We start from the raw sequence: 13,928 nt of genomic DNA, 5'->3' as shown, positions 1-13,928 counted from the left end.
GAGGATAACATCTCCGCATATTCTAATGACACTCGGAGCTCTTATTTACTAGGGAGTATTCTACATGGTTGAAAATGTGATCTTGCTAGGTGGCAGAATCAGGTGAATCCAGGCTGCCTCTGGGGTCTGTTGTAAACTACTAAGTTCTATTTCCTTTAACTTCATATAATATGCCTCAAATATCAGACGTCTGCAGTGGAATAAACCAGAACAATGAAATGCATTTTCTTGAATTGTCTTTTCCAGTACTTTGAAATAACCTGTTGGCAAGATACCCTGAGTTGAATCTAAAGCACTTAATAAACATATGTGAATTAACTCATCGCTGAGAATTGTGTGGGAGCTTTCTAAATAATTTCTAAAATATTGGATATAGGAAGGTGTAAGAGTAGAAGGGAAATAACCCAAGGGTCAGGGCCCATCATGTTGGAAAGCTAATCTCACAAATACCAGAAGGCAGTGTGACCACCCCAGTGATTTTTGGTACCAACAAGGAAATATTAATTGTGGCTATGGGGACGCTTCCCATTCTTTCCGTCTTCCAACAGAGAGATATCTGCGTGAACCGCCTCATTCCCAGTGGAGCTCAGAACAATGAACCACAGTGGCTTTTCAAGAAAAGCTTAGAACACTCTCACTAAAGTGAAAGCACGTTGCAGTGTTGAAATGCCTTTGCAGAGGTGAGCTAATGTAAATAGAAAAATGAAACAAATATGACAAATAGACAAAATAGCAACTATCACCACCTCTGAGGTACCCGTTTGTAAAATATGAGATCATTGTCAATATGATCAGTCTCTATTCATCTCCTTTAGAGGCACACTATCATCCTAATAGATTAAGAATAAAATCATTGTGGGGCGCCTGGGTGGCTCAGTGGGTTAAACCGCTGCCTTCGGCTCAGGTCACGATCTCAGGGTCCTGGGATCAAGTCCCGCATTGGGCTCTCTGCTCAGCGGGGAGCCTGCTCCCCGCCCCCCCGTCTGCCTCTCTCTCCATCTACTTGTGATCTCTCTCTGTCAAATAAATAAATAAAATCTTAAAAAAAAAAGAATAAAATCATTGTTACCCAAAGAAGCCTGATTATCAGAAGATCCATTTCTGTTTTCTGATCTGCATTATATTCGGTTATAGAAGCAAGTTAGTTGAGTTATGGGCCTGAAGGCAGGCATAAACCATTGATCATTTTCTCTCTGAACATTTGGGGGTTGGTAGTTATCAAACAGAATTCCACAATTAATCTGTAAAATAATTAAAAGTATCTGTGTAGCTGTGGTTAAGGGCAAAACATTTTACTTATAATGGAAAATAGTGAGGACAATGGCACTTACACCAAACCTGTGCGATCAAAGGCTTTCTGTGCATTTATTTTTGTACTGATACACAAATTCTGGAACTGGATGGCCATGGTTTATATTCAGCCTCCACTATCTATTCAATGCTTGGCCCTGAAGGAGTCACTTAGGTTCTCTATGCTTCAGTTCCTTCATCCGCCAAAGCTGGATAATAATATTACCTGTCAGGGTGATGGTGAAGATCTAATTCATTGATACTTGACATATAGCAAGAATGGTATGTGTTCATTAGTATTTTGTGGCTGCCCACCAGAAAGATGTGAACATCCTCCCCGCAAAATGTAGTGTATAGGCTACATTCTCTGTAAGAATTCAGGTCTCAATAAGAATAGTCTCTACTCTAAACTTCGGTAAAACCATCAATAAAGTGAAGAGGGAAGTCCCTGCCCTGTCAGCATCTGAGAGCTATTATGATAATTAAATGTGAAATTATGTTTAAGAAGAGTTTTATAAATTTATAAAACATGGTAACTACATAATTAATTTAGATATCATTATTATTGTCAAGAAGCCTCAAGGAGATGGCAGACCTTGAAGGAGGAGCTGGAAAAGGAATTTTCTTCCTGCAGGTGAAGACAAGTTGCCCCAATGTTCCCCAGTCATCTTTGCACTCTAACAGCAAACAGGCTGAAATTCATTTTTTTTTTAAATTTTTGTGATTCACTCTTTTTTTAAAATAATTCTTTCTATTTGTAATGTACTCTCTTTGATGATAATAACAACAAAAAAAAAACTGACAGGGAGAAAGATAACTCAGCCATCCAAATATGAATCAAAATTATTTTCACTTACTCTACTGCTGGCATCCAGGATATGAAACTGTCATGTGCTGGACTACTGAGCTGTTTGTCAAATACCTTAGGACTGTGGGAACTAGTCCCTATTTCATTAGTAGCCTCTGTGATGGTGTAATAGGTTGTCTTTATAATATTCTACTGTCTGCATTCTTCTATTCCCAAAATGCCTCAGATCTCAAAGGAAAACAACATTTTAGTATAAGTCCCTCTAACAAAAAGAAAGCAATTATGTATGGTATATACATGATATTACACATGATACATAGATATTTTCATCCATATCGTCACCACCAGCACCATTAAAGTTTTCTTTTTGATGAAAACTTAACTCCCATTTTTTCTTTTGGTGTAATATTTTATTTGTCATAAATTTTCTGTAGTTGAGTATTGGGTTCCCTTGGCTTTTTTTATATCATCAGATTTCTGATTAAAAGTGTTAGAATGTTTTATTAAATGAAAATTTAATCACAAGTTTTAGGGTTGTTAATGAATGCCCTTTCCAGACTCACAGATGACCTGATACATTTGAGGAAGACCAAGAAATTGAGACATAACCTCAAGTAAAGATTGTTTTAAATAGAAACTTTGTAACTTCCCTGGTACTGGTTTACAAAGCTATCCTTGCTGGCGTGATCTGGATCCACTGTCTTTAATAACTTCCACAGTTATTTTAAGAATGTTACCTTACTATTCTGAGAAGGCTTGGAATGACATGTGGGTATCATTGCTTTCTGCTACTATGTTCTGTCCTCAGTTTCTTTTGGTCATCAAAGGGAGGAAAACAAAACAAAACAAAACAAAACAAACAAACCTGAAAAAGAGATCATAATTTTTAAGGCTTTTAACAATCTATTAAGCAGGGAGGCAGAGTTTCCCAGGACACAAAATATTCCACAGACATGGGCTGGATGCTTTAGAAGGTGAAATTTACCACATTAACGGACTGTGTTCAGACACTTCTGGACAGCAAACAGGTTTTAGAATCAGAAAATCTAAGTTTAGTTCCAAGCTCCCATCAGTCTTTGTTCTCACTAACCACGGATTTCCTAATCTCTTAACCAGGGTAATAAAAGATTCTGACATCATAGAGTTGTTTTGAGGTTAAATGAGGAAATGCACGTCAAAATGTCTTCTAAACTCTAAAACATTTTAAAGCAAAACTCTCCCCCTCCCCTCCCCCCAGGGCACAAAAGGCATCAGGAAACCACTTCTGGAGGCTATGTGATATTCTGTATGGCATTTCTCACGTGGTGAGGCACCATAGGTGTATAAAGTTTAAGAGCTCCATCTCCAGAGTTTGGAAAGACCACAATACAACAATTGGGGGGGATCTGCTTTCATGTTAAAATCTCCTATTAGAACCCCTGCCTGGTTTTGAAAATCACTTACTCTAGGGTTTCTGCTTTTGTTTCACTTTGGGTCTCTAATGCCTTTTTTCTCTATCATGTTTACTCAGAAATGCAATCAATAAGATTTTTAAAATATTTTATTTTCAAACACTTTATTTTTATTGGGATGGTCATTGAAGGTGTATATAGACCAACTACCATACTATGGAAATGAAAGTCTGTCATATATGTCAGAAGTCAGCAGAATATCTGTTTCTGCAGAGATCTGTAAAAATTTACACCAATATAATTTTAAATAGGGTCAGCATTTTATAATTCAGTGGCTGTTAGTTGGCTTTACTGAGTGTCACATGTTCTAAGAAATATACTTTCCTTTATTTAGTGTGTTGCTGTTCACATTCTAAATCATCATCTCTACTCTCTGTTTCCTTCACTTCTGTATTCCAAAGTACCATCTTTAGGACAAAAATGTATCTATCTTTTAAGCATGCTGAAAAACTCAGTTATATATTTTACCATAAAATATACATAATTAGTTAAACTACACATAAATGGTTAAATACTGAGGGGTGGGCAAAATGGAGAGGGAAGGCTAAGAATGACCTTGTCATAATAGGAAACCATCGACAAGCAACAAAATTCCTACTGAGTGGGAGAAGATATTTTCAAATGATATATTCGATAAAGGGTTAATATCCAAACTATTTAAAGAGCTTATACAACTGAACACCAAAGATTTGGTTAATTTCTTATTATTGCTTTTCTACTTTACATAAGTTACTTTGCTAAATATGAGAATGACATTATATACTTTATGTCTTTGAGTGTCTATGCATATTTAATCAGAATTTCATTATCTCCGCTTTAAATATTTGGTACAAAGATGAATGTTACATATTTTTAAGTTTGATTTGCATTATCACTTAGACCAAAACTAAAATTCCAGAAAGTTACATTCCCAAATGTTTATAACTGATGTGGGAAATAACATTAGAGAATCAACTTAAAAAACATCTTTTCATCTTTTCATCCTTCTAGTTGACAGAATAAGGAATACCTTTATGGGCTACCAAAAAGGCTGTACCTTTTTTCATGTCACCCCTCAGCATCCTGTCATGTTATTCCCATAGAGAACCACAGCAGACATGTGCTAATGAAAAAAATCTGAAACACATTTGCTCTTCTGTTTTCCAATGAAATTAATGGGCACTGAATGACAATTTTCCATGTCCCTAATCTTTATCATGCCAGGAGTTAGCGCGTGTCATTGTCAATGTCGCTTTTTCAAACTCCTGGGCAGATATGTTGGCTGAGGATGACGAGAAAAGTGATTTCCAATAAATGAGATGCCTGTCGGAGGAAGAATAGATATCACGGACAGGTGGGTTCTGAGGGCCTCTGTGGCAACGCTGTTAGCTGACTTCCAAAATTATCTCTGCATTTTATAGTTATTCAGCAAATCTCTTCTCACAATAAATAGATCCCCTGTGCTGCTTTAAAAGGCCATGGCATTCATTTCATTCCATTTCACGGAACAGGAGCAGCTTGTTGATTAGATGAAAAAGAAGTTAGCCCTGCAATCGGGTGCTTTTCACCCTCCATTTATAAGGTGATTGGAAATTTCATAGTAATGATCTCTTAGTACATTTTTTCTGATATTACTTTTAAAGTCTATTGGGTAGCAACTTTTTTGTTCCCTCAAGGAAATCAATTTGGGGTAGTTGTTTACTATACACCACATACACATGCCTTGAAATTTACTGCAAACAAAACCTCACTAGATTTCTTTTCTTTCCCTCCCCCTTGGCAGTTTGCCTACAATAAATGGCTTTCAACTCCCTAATGGACATTTTTTTCTAGTCTACTACCCCTAGAGCTTTCTGTCATCCTGAAGCTATCAGGAAAATCCAAGCTAGAAGATTTTATTTTATCTAACCTGTCATAGTCTGTTTCTGGACCCATGGGGGCTGCTTGTGTGTGTGTGTGTGTGTGTGTGTGTGTGTGTGTGTGTGTGTGTGTGTGGTATGTATGTGGGACTTTTAACTCCACTTTGAATAGAAATCCAAGACCAAGCTTCTGAGAAAATCCCTAACAAATGTTTCTAGTTGGGAGATTTGATAGCTTGCCTTTAATAAGAAGAGTTTACCTCCAGATCTTTTTAAGATGCTATCTTGTCATACTAAAGCAGTCATGACAGTATGTTAAAGAAAACTAGGCCTAAACTGATAACTACTTGACATGGCTCATTCCTCTGTTGACCTGGTGTGGCTGCTAATAGTCTAAGAGCAGCTACTGATGTGAAGGATTAAGCCATGAAGAGAGAAAAAAATCTACACTCATGATCCCTTCATTTAAAAACTGTCAAGAGGGTATTGGACCCAATTTCCTAAGATCGACCAGCTGCTCTGTAGATATAATTGAACTTGTTCATATATTTTATACTTTCTCTCCCTCTCTCTTGTGCTCTCTCTCTATATATAAATATATATACATACTACATATTCTTTTTGTATTATGTTATATAATATTTATAGTATTGTTTATATGATATACATAGTATATATTATATATGTAGTATATTAGTATATATATAGTATATATAGTATATTAGTATATACTATATAGTAGATTATATATAGTATATTAGTATATATTATATAGTAAAATGTATAATATATAATATTATATATTATATTTATATAAATATCATAAAATAAGTTTATAGTATTATTTGCATATTATAATATATATTTATAGTATAGCATATATAGTAAATATTTATAAATCTGTATATAATAATTGCTTTAAGATTAGTTCTGATTTAGACTTCCTTAGTATAAATATATTTCCTCTCCTTTACATTATATACACAGCATACTAATCAATTTAATTTTAAGAAGTTCAATGTCCTTTAAACATGAGAAACAAGCTTGACATCTATGTTTTTTCATAAATATGACATCTTTTGCCCCCTACCCCACGAACATAAAGCAATTTGGTGTTCAACAAAACATTGCTGTTTATTCAAATTGTAAAATGGACTGTTAAAAAGGTTGAGGTGGTGGATAAAACTACCAACCTGCATTGTTTTCCATAAATACTAGACACTCCAAAAATTATAGATTGTTTTGATCAGTAAAATCTACTGTTTTATAAGAGTTTAATGTTTTATAATATAGCTGTTTATGCTGTACCCTAGTTTTGACCATGACTTTCTCATCAGGGAGCACCAATGAAAAATTAAGTGGTCAGAATTAACATGGATAATATTTATTGACTTATTCCACATTTGGGGAGGATACACTGAATTCTAATAATAATTATAAATTCCCAGACATATTTGCACATATCTTAACATATTTGTTTTATAATCTTTATTGAAAACCCAATGGAAAATGCTAATGTTATACTATCAATTCAAATTTTTCAATCAGATACATCATTCATTTTCAACTTCTCCCTCATAACATATCAGCCTAGAGTAGAGCTGCTACCACTATTACCTGAAGGAATGCTACTCACAATGGTGTCTCTCTAGCCTTCTCTGCTCAAAGGAAACTTCAAATGCAGATTCCTCCTCCAGAATAATTTTAATCAGCAGAGCACTCAGTGTTGAAATGCCTACTTTGGTCCCTGCCAGGAAGATTCCATCAACTTCTATCTGTATCACTTACCCTCTTCTGTTGACTTAGCATTTCCTGAAATACAGTCTTCACTGACCTAGTACTCCAGGAAACACCAATTTAGCATGGTAAATTACCATTTTCACTGCTGCCTCAGCCTTTCCGGCAAAGACTATTTTTTTCCTTAGCCCTTCTGTCAGAGAGCTATGGTTTTGAGGTGGTTTTAGAAGTTCAGGACTATTACAGAACATAATGACAGGATGCCCTCAAGTGGTAACACTTACTCTACCCAGAAAACTCTAAATGGTTTACAACATGAATTCATAATCCATCCTGTGGCCTCCTTAACAGAGGTGGATCATATCCCAGTAGCATGCAATAAACGGGTAGCATGCAAAAGCTGAAAGAAATGGAGACAATATTAAATGTATCTGAGAGGAGATAACATGTATTTAACCAAAAAGATTTTTCTATGTGTCTCAAATTATCATTCCTTAAAATATTGATTGCAACTTTTCCTAATTGCCTACCATTGGATATGAACAGCATACAATTGGTTATGGGAATTGCTTAGAAATATTTACTGGGGGGACACCTGGGTGGCTCAGTTGGTTAAGCAGCTGCCTTCGGCTCAGGTCATGATCCCAGCGTCCTGGAATCGAGTCCCACATCGGGCTCCTTGCTCGGCGGGGAGCCTGCTTCTCCCTCTGCCTCTGCCTGCCATTCTGTCTGCCTGTGCTCACTCTCTCTCCCTCTCTCTCTCTGATCAATAAATAAAAAATCTTAAAAAAAAAAAGAAATATTTACTGGGACCACTGACCCTCCAAAATGACACATTTCATAATGGCTTAGGTTCCATTAATTAATGCTTCCAAACTTCCACTTTCTTATCTACAAAATCACAATAGAATAGATAAGAGAGATTAAAAGAAAATACATGAATACCAGAACGGTTGTCTAATACAAAGACAGAGCTCAATGAAGGATCATTTTAGTCCCATTTCATTTCTCACATTTCTCATTACCGGTGAGAATATAGCCAGGAGTCTAGCTCAGGATTCAGATGAAAAACCTGATATTTATGGGACACCTGGGTGGCTCAGTCTATTAAGTATGTGCCTTTGGTTCAGGTTGTGATTCTAGGGTCCTGGGATCTAGACTCTTGTTGGCTCCCTCCTCAGCAAGGTCTGCATCTCCTTCTGTCCCTCCTCCTACTTGTTCTCTCTCAAATAAATTTTAAAAAAATCTATTTTAAGTTTTCATTTATTTGAGAAAGAGAGAGCACACAAGCCAGGAATAGAGGCAGAGGGAGAGGGAGATGGAAACAGAGAAGCAGACTCCCCACTGAGCAGGGATCCTAATGTGGGGCTCATCCCAGGACCCTGGGGTCATGATCTGAATCCAAGGCAGATGCTTAACCAACAGAACCACCCAGGTGCCCCAATATATACATTACATCTTAACAAACAAAAAAACAAACAAAAACAAACTGATATTTGAAAAGGGCCAGAAGGAGAGAGAGGATGCACTGACACTAATGTGATAAATCCCTCAGATCCTGGATCCAGCTGAACACTTTTCAAATAAAACTTTGGGTTTTTTTGTTTGTTTGTTTTGCTTTTGTTTTTGTTTTTGTTTTTGGCTCCAAATCCCTTCCCTGTGTGTTGAAGTCTTCTGTAGTTCACTCTGGTAAATAGATCTATTCTGACTCAAACTTTCAGTCACTCAGGTCTGCAAGCTCAGAGTCACCCTTGAATCATACCTTTTTTTTTTTTTAATTTCCCACTTGAATTATGTGGTTTTCTGAATGTTTCTCCAATGTGTAATCATCTCCTTTTTAACCACCACCATGATACCTTTGGTTCAGGTCTTCGGCCTTCTTCACCTAACTGGCCTTCCCAATATCAGTCTCCTCTTCTTACTGTAATTGTTGCAAGTTATCTTTCCAAAATACAAGTATGACCATTACTCTTCAGGTTAGGCTATTCATTTTTTTTTTTTTTAATTCTCCAACAGGAAAAATAAAAATCTAGTTCTTTACGAGTTGTAGAAGGCCCTTCAATTTCTACATCATGTCCTTAACATTTCTTTCGTTCTCTCTTTCTCATTTCCCATCTGTACCTGATGATTTGCAAATCTCATTTTCTCCCATTTCTCTCTTCCTTTGGCAGGGTATATTCCATATTTGGAATGCTCAGCACCCTCAGCACCCTCAATTTATTCATTTTGAAAAAGTCACATATCTCTTCACTCTTTTCTGTCAAATTTTACCTCCTCTTTAAAGCTTTCACTACTTCTTCATTTATTTTGTTTTAATTTTTTAACTGTGTTTCCATAATACTTGGTATACATCTTTTATCAAATCTCATTACTGATACCAGAATATACAGTTATTTTATTTTCTTCGCTATGTATCTATTTAGGTGTACACACTAGGTCTTATTTGAATGTTTCTGCCTCAATATTACGGTATCTTACAAACTGGAAGTCCTAGAAAAATGTTTAAGCTATCAATGATTTAAGAGCTATCAAGACTTAAGAGTTTACAGCAGCCCAAACAGCTATACAGTGAGAAATAAAACCTTGGATAGAAGTACTACACAAAGGATGAATCCCAAATATGTGTGTAAACTCCATACAATCTGTGACCAATCCCTGAACTATGTATAAGTGGAAGAAAAGTCAATAATACAGACAGGGGTAGCAAATAAAAAGCTGAGATAATTGACCAGAGATCTTTGCTGCTGTTTACCACAAGAAAGAGTTTCAATCAAACCAAATTTACTGCTGTAAGACTCTCTTTCTATATATATATATCTGTATATGCATATATATACAGATATATATATATATATATATATATTCTCTAGAAGCTAACAATATTTCAAATCACTGTAACACATAATATTTAATTTCCAGCATGTAATCACAAAGTCCTAGATTTGAAAAAAAGAAAAAAAAAAAAAACAGGAAAAGATAAACCATAGTCAATAGAACCAACAGTCAAAAAAAAAAAAAAGAAAAAACTCAAGATGATCCAAATGTTAGAATTATGAAATTAGTACCTTAAAACAGACATTATGGTATATTCACAGTTTTGAAGGAAAACATGGTTATAATGAACTAACAGGTTTCTGTCAAACAGATGGAAAGTGTAAATGATGACCACATACAAATCCTAGAACTGAAAATGAAATATCTGAAATTAGAAAAGTAAGTTATTACTAGATATGCTTAATAGATGATTGGAGAAGACAAAAGAAATGGTCAATTAATTTGAAGATTTAGGAATACAACTTACCCAATCTGAAGAATGGAAATATAAAAAAGGTATTAGGGGGAAAAAAGGATCTTACACTAATATCCTTAATAGGACAGTATCAATCAGACTGATACATGGATTACATAACTGGAGGATTTATGTTAGTTATATCAGAAAATGTCTTGATTCTATAAATTATTCTCAAGTATGTACATAATATATTAGTTTGCTAGGGCTGCTATCACAAAGTATTGCAAAATTAGTGGCTTCAACAATGGAAATTTATTCTTTGAAGTTCTGGAGACTAAAAGTCCAGGCTAAAGGTATCAGCAGAGCCATGTTCCCTCTGAAGGCTCTAAGGAAGGATCTGATTCAAGCCTCCTTCTTAGCTCCTGGTAGTTCTTTGACTTGTGGCAGCATACAGATCAATACTTGTGCAGCATATGCACACAGATCTCCCTCTGTGTGTACACGTATCAAACTTTTCCCCTTTCCATAGGGATAACAGACTTTGGATTAGGGCCCACCTTAATGACTTCATTTTGACTTGATTACCTCTATGAAGACTATTTCCAAGTATGGTCACGTTCTGAGATACTGGGTTTAGGACTTCAATATATCTTTTTGGGAAGAAACAATTCAACTTATAATAGTAATAAAGGATTATTATGATGTGTCTAACATAATCTCAAAAGAATCAGAAAAAATATGCAGAAAAACATATACAAACACACATACACACATATGTGTATGCATAAATACATATATATACATGCATACACATATATGCATGTATGCATATGTATAGCCTAAGAGGGAGAGAGAAAATAATAAGCTAATGAGAAAAATATAAATAATTAGTAATCTGGATTTGGAGTATATGAGAATTTCCCATACATGCTTAAAATTGTATCAAAGATAAAAAGTGACAAAATATTAAACATTGTTTATTCCTTTAGAAGACCCACTGGAATTTGAGGAGGTATCATTTTTTCTTCCTTAAAAACATAAGAGGGTTAGGATTACCAGACTATGCATGCTTCCTGGATTCAGCATTCTTGCTCTTTCTGGAGTGGGAACCAATTTTCTCTCCTCAGCATTCTCAGCCATACTGCAACCTCAAGGACAAACAATTATTCTGAACAAAAAGTATTTAATGAAACTAAATGGGTGCTTTGGGGCTTAGCACTACCTACCTATTATCTTTTATCAATCTGTGAGCCTAGGTCCAGTTATAAAATCTTGTCTGAGCTTTCCTCCAGTCCTAGAAACTCTTTGAGTCCTCTTTATTTTCTAATTCCCTCTGAATAAAATCCCATCTCTATATACTCAGCTCTAAAAAATCTGACCCTGAAGGTCCATCTTAGTGAAGAAAGAAATTTGCCTTCCTATTTCCCCAATACTCATAATCTATTTTTTTTAAATTTTGAGTGTAGTTGACACATGTTACCTTAGGTACATTAGTTTCAGGTGTACAATTTGATGATTTGATAAGTTTATACATTACGCTATTTTCTCTATAAATATAGCTACCATCTGTCCCTCTAGATTACATGCTCTTACAATATCATTGACTGTGTTCCTTATGTTCTGCTTTTTAGTCCTGTGTCTTACTCATTCCATAACTGGAGACCTGCATCTCCCTCTCCGCTTCACTCATTTTTCCCAAACCAACACTCCCCTCCCCTGTAGCAATAATCAGTTTCTTCTCTGTATTTATAGTTTTTTTTTTTAATTAATTTTTTAAGATTTTATTTATTTATTTGACAGAGAGAGATCACAGGCAGAGAGGCAGGCAGAGAGAGAGAGAGGAGGAAGCAGGCTCCCCGCTGAGCAGAGAGCCCGATGCGGGACCCGATCCCAGAACCCTGAGACCATGACCTGAGCCGAAGGCAGCAGCTTAATCCACTGAGCCACCCAGGCGCCCCTGTATTTATAGTTTTGATACTGTATTTTGTTTACTCATTTTTTAGATTCCATTTAGAGTGGAATCATGTGGCATTTGTTTTTCTCAGTCTGACTTATTTCATTTAGACAGTCTGTAGGTCCATCCATGTTGTTTCAAATGGCACAATCTCATCCTTTTTTATGGCCATATGATATTCCAGCATGTGGGGGGGGGGGCTACCATATCTTCTTTATCTTTTCATCTATCAATGGATGTTTGGACAGCTTCCATAATTTGGCTATTGTGAATAATGCTGTAATAAACATGGGTGTACACATATCTTTTCCAGTTAGTGTTTGCACTTTCCCTGGCAAAATATCCAAGAGTAAAATTAGTTCTGTTTTCAATTTTTTGAGGAACCTCCACACTGTCTTCCACAGTGGCTGCACAAATTTATATTCCCACCAACAGTACACAAGCATTCGTTTTCCATCATATCCTCTCCAACATTTGTTATTTATTATCTTGTTGAGTTTAGCCATTCCAACAGGTGTGGGGTGGTAACTCATTGTGGTTTCGATTTGTAATCTTTCTGATGATGCTGAGCATCCTTTCCTTTGTTTGTTGTACATCCATATTTCTTTGGAAAAATATCTATTGAGGTCCTCTGCCTATTTTTAAATCAGATTGTTTGGTTTTGTTGTTGTTGTTATTGTATGAATTATTTATATATTTTGAATATCAACACTTTATCAGATATGTCATTGGCATATATCTTCTCTAACTCAGTAGGTTGTCTTTTGTTTTGTTGATAGTTTCCTTTGCTGTGCAAAAGCTTTTTATCTTGATATAGTATCAATAGTTTATTTTTGCTCCTTGCCTTAGGAGTCATATCTAGAAAGATGTTGCTATGGCTTATGTCAGAGAAATCACTGCCTGTTGTGTTGTCTTCTAGGATTTTTATGATTTTGGGTCTCATGTTAAGATATTTAACCCATTTTGAGTTTGTTTTTGTGTATAATCTTAGATAGTAGTCTAATTTCATTCTTTTACCTGTAACTATCCAGTTCTTTCAGCATCATTTATTGAAAATACTGTCTTTCCTCCATTGTAATTCTTATCTCCTTTGTCATAGATTAATTGATCATAATTTATTTCTGGGGTCTGTCTTCTGTTCTCTTGATCTATGTGTCTATTTTTATGCCATAACATACTGTTTTGATTACTACTGCCTTGTAGTACATCTTAAAATTGGAAGTTGTGATACCTCCAGCTTTGTTTTCTCAGGATTACTTTGACTATTTGAAGGTCTTTTATGGTTCCATACAAATTTTAGGATTCTTTGTTCTAGTTTTGTGAAAAATAGTTTTGATATTTTTGATAGAGATTGCATTGAATCTGTAAGTTGTTTTGGGTATCATGGACATGTTAACAATATTAATTCTTCCAATCTATGAGCATGGGATATCTTTCCATTTGTTTGTCATTTTCAGTTTCTTTCATCCATGTTTTATATTTTTCAGAGTACAAGTCTTTCACGTCCTAAGTTAAACCTTTTCCTAGATATTTTATTCTCTTTGGTGCAATTGTAAATGAGATTGTTTCTTAATTTTTCTTTCTTCCACTTCATTGTTGGTATATAGAAACACTATTG

Source organism: Mustela erminea, chromosome 2 (assembly GCF_009829155.1).
Source record: "Mustela erminea isolate mMusErm1 chromosome 2, mMusErm1.Pri, whole genome shotgun sequence".
Lineage (NCBI taxonomy): Eukaryota > Metazoa > Chordata > Mammalia > Carnivora > Mustelidae > Mustela > Mustela erminea.
The sequence above is the reverse complement of the archived record's forward strand: the minus strand, read 5'-3'. Positions refer to the sequence as shown.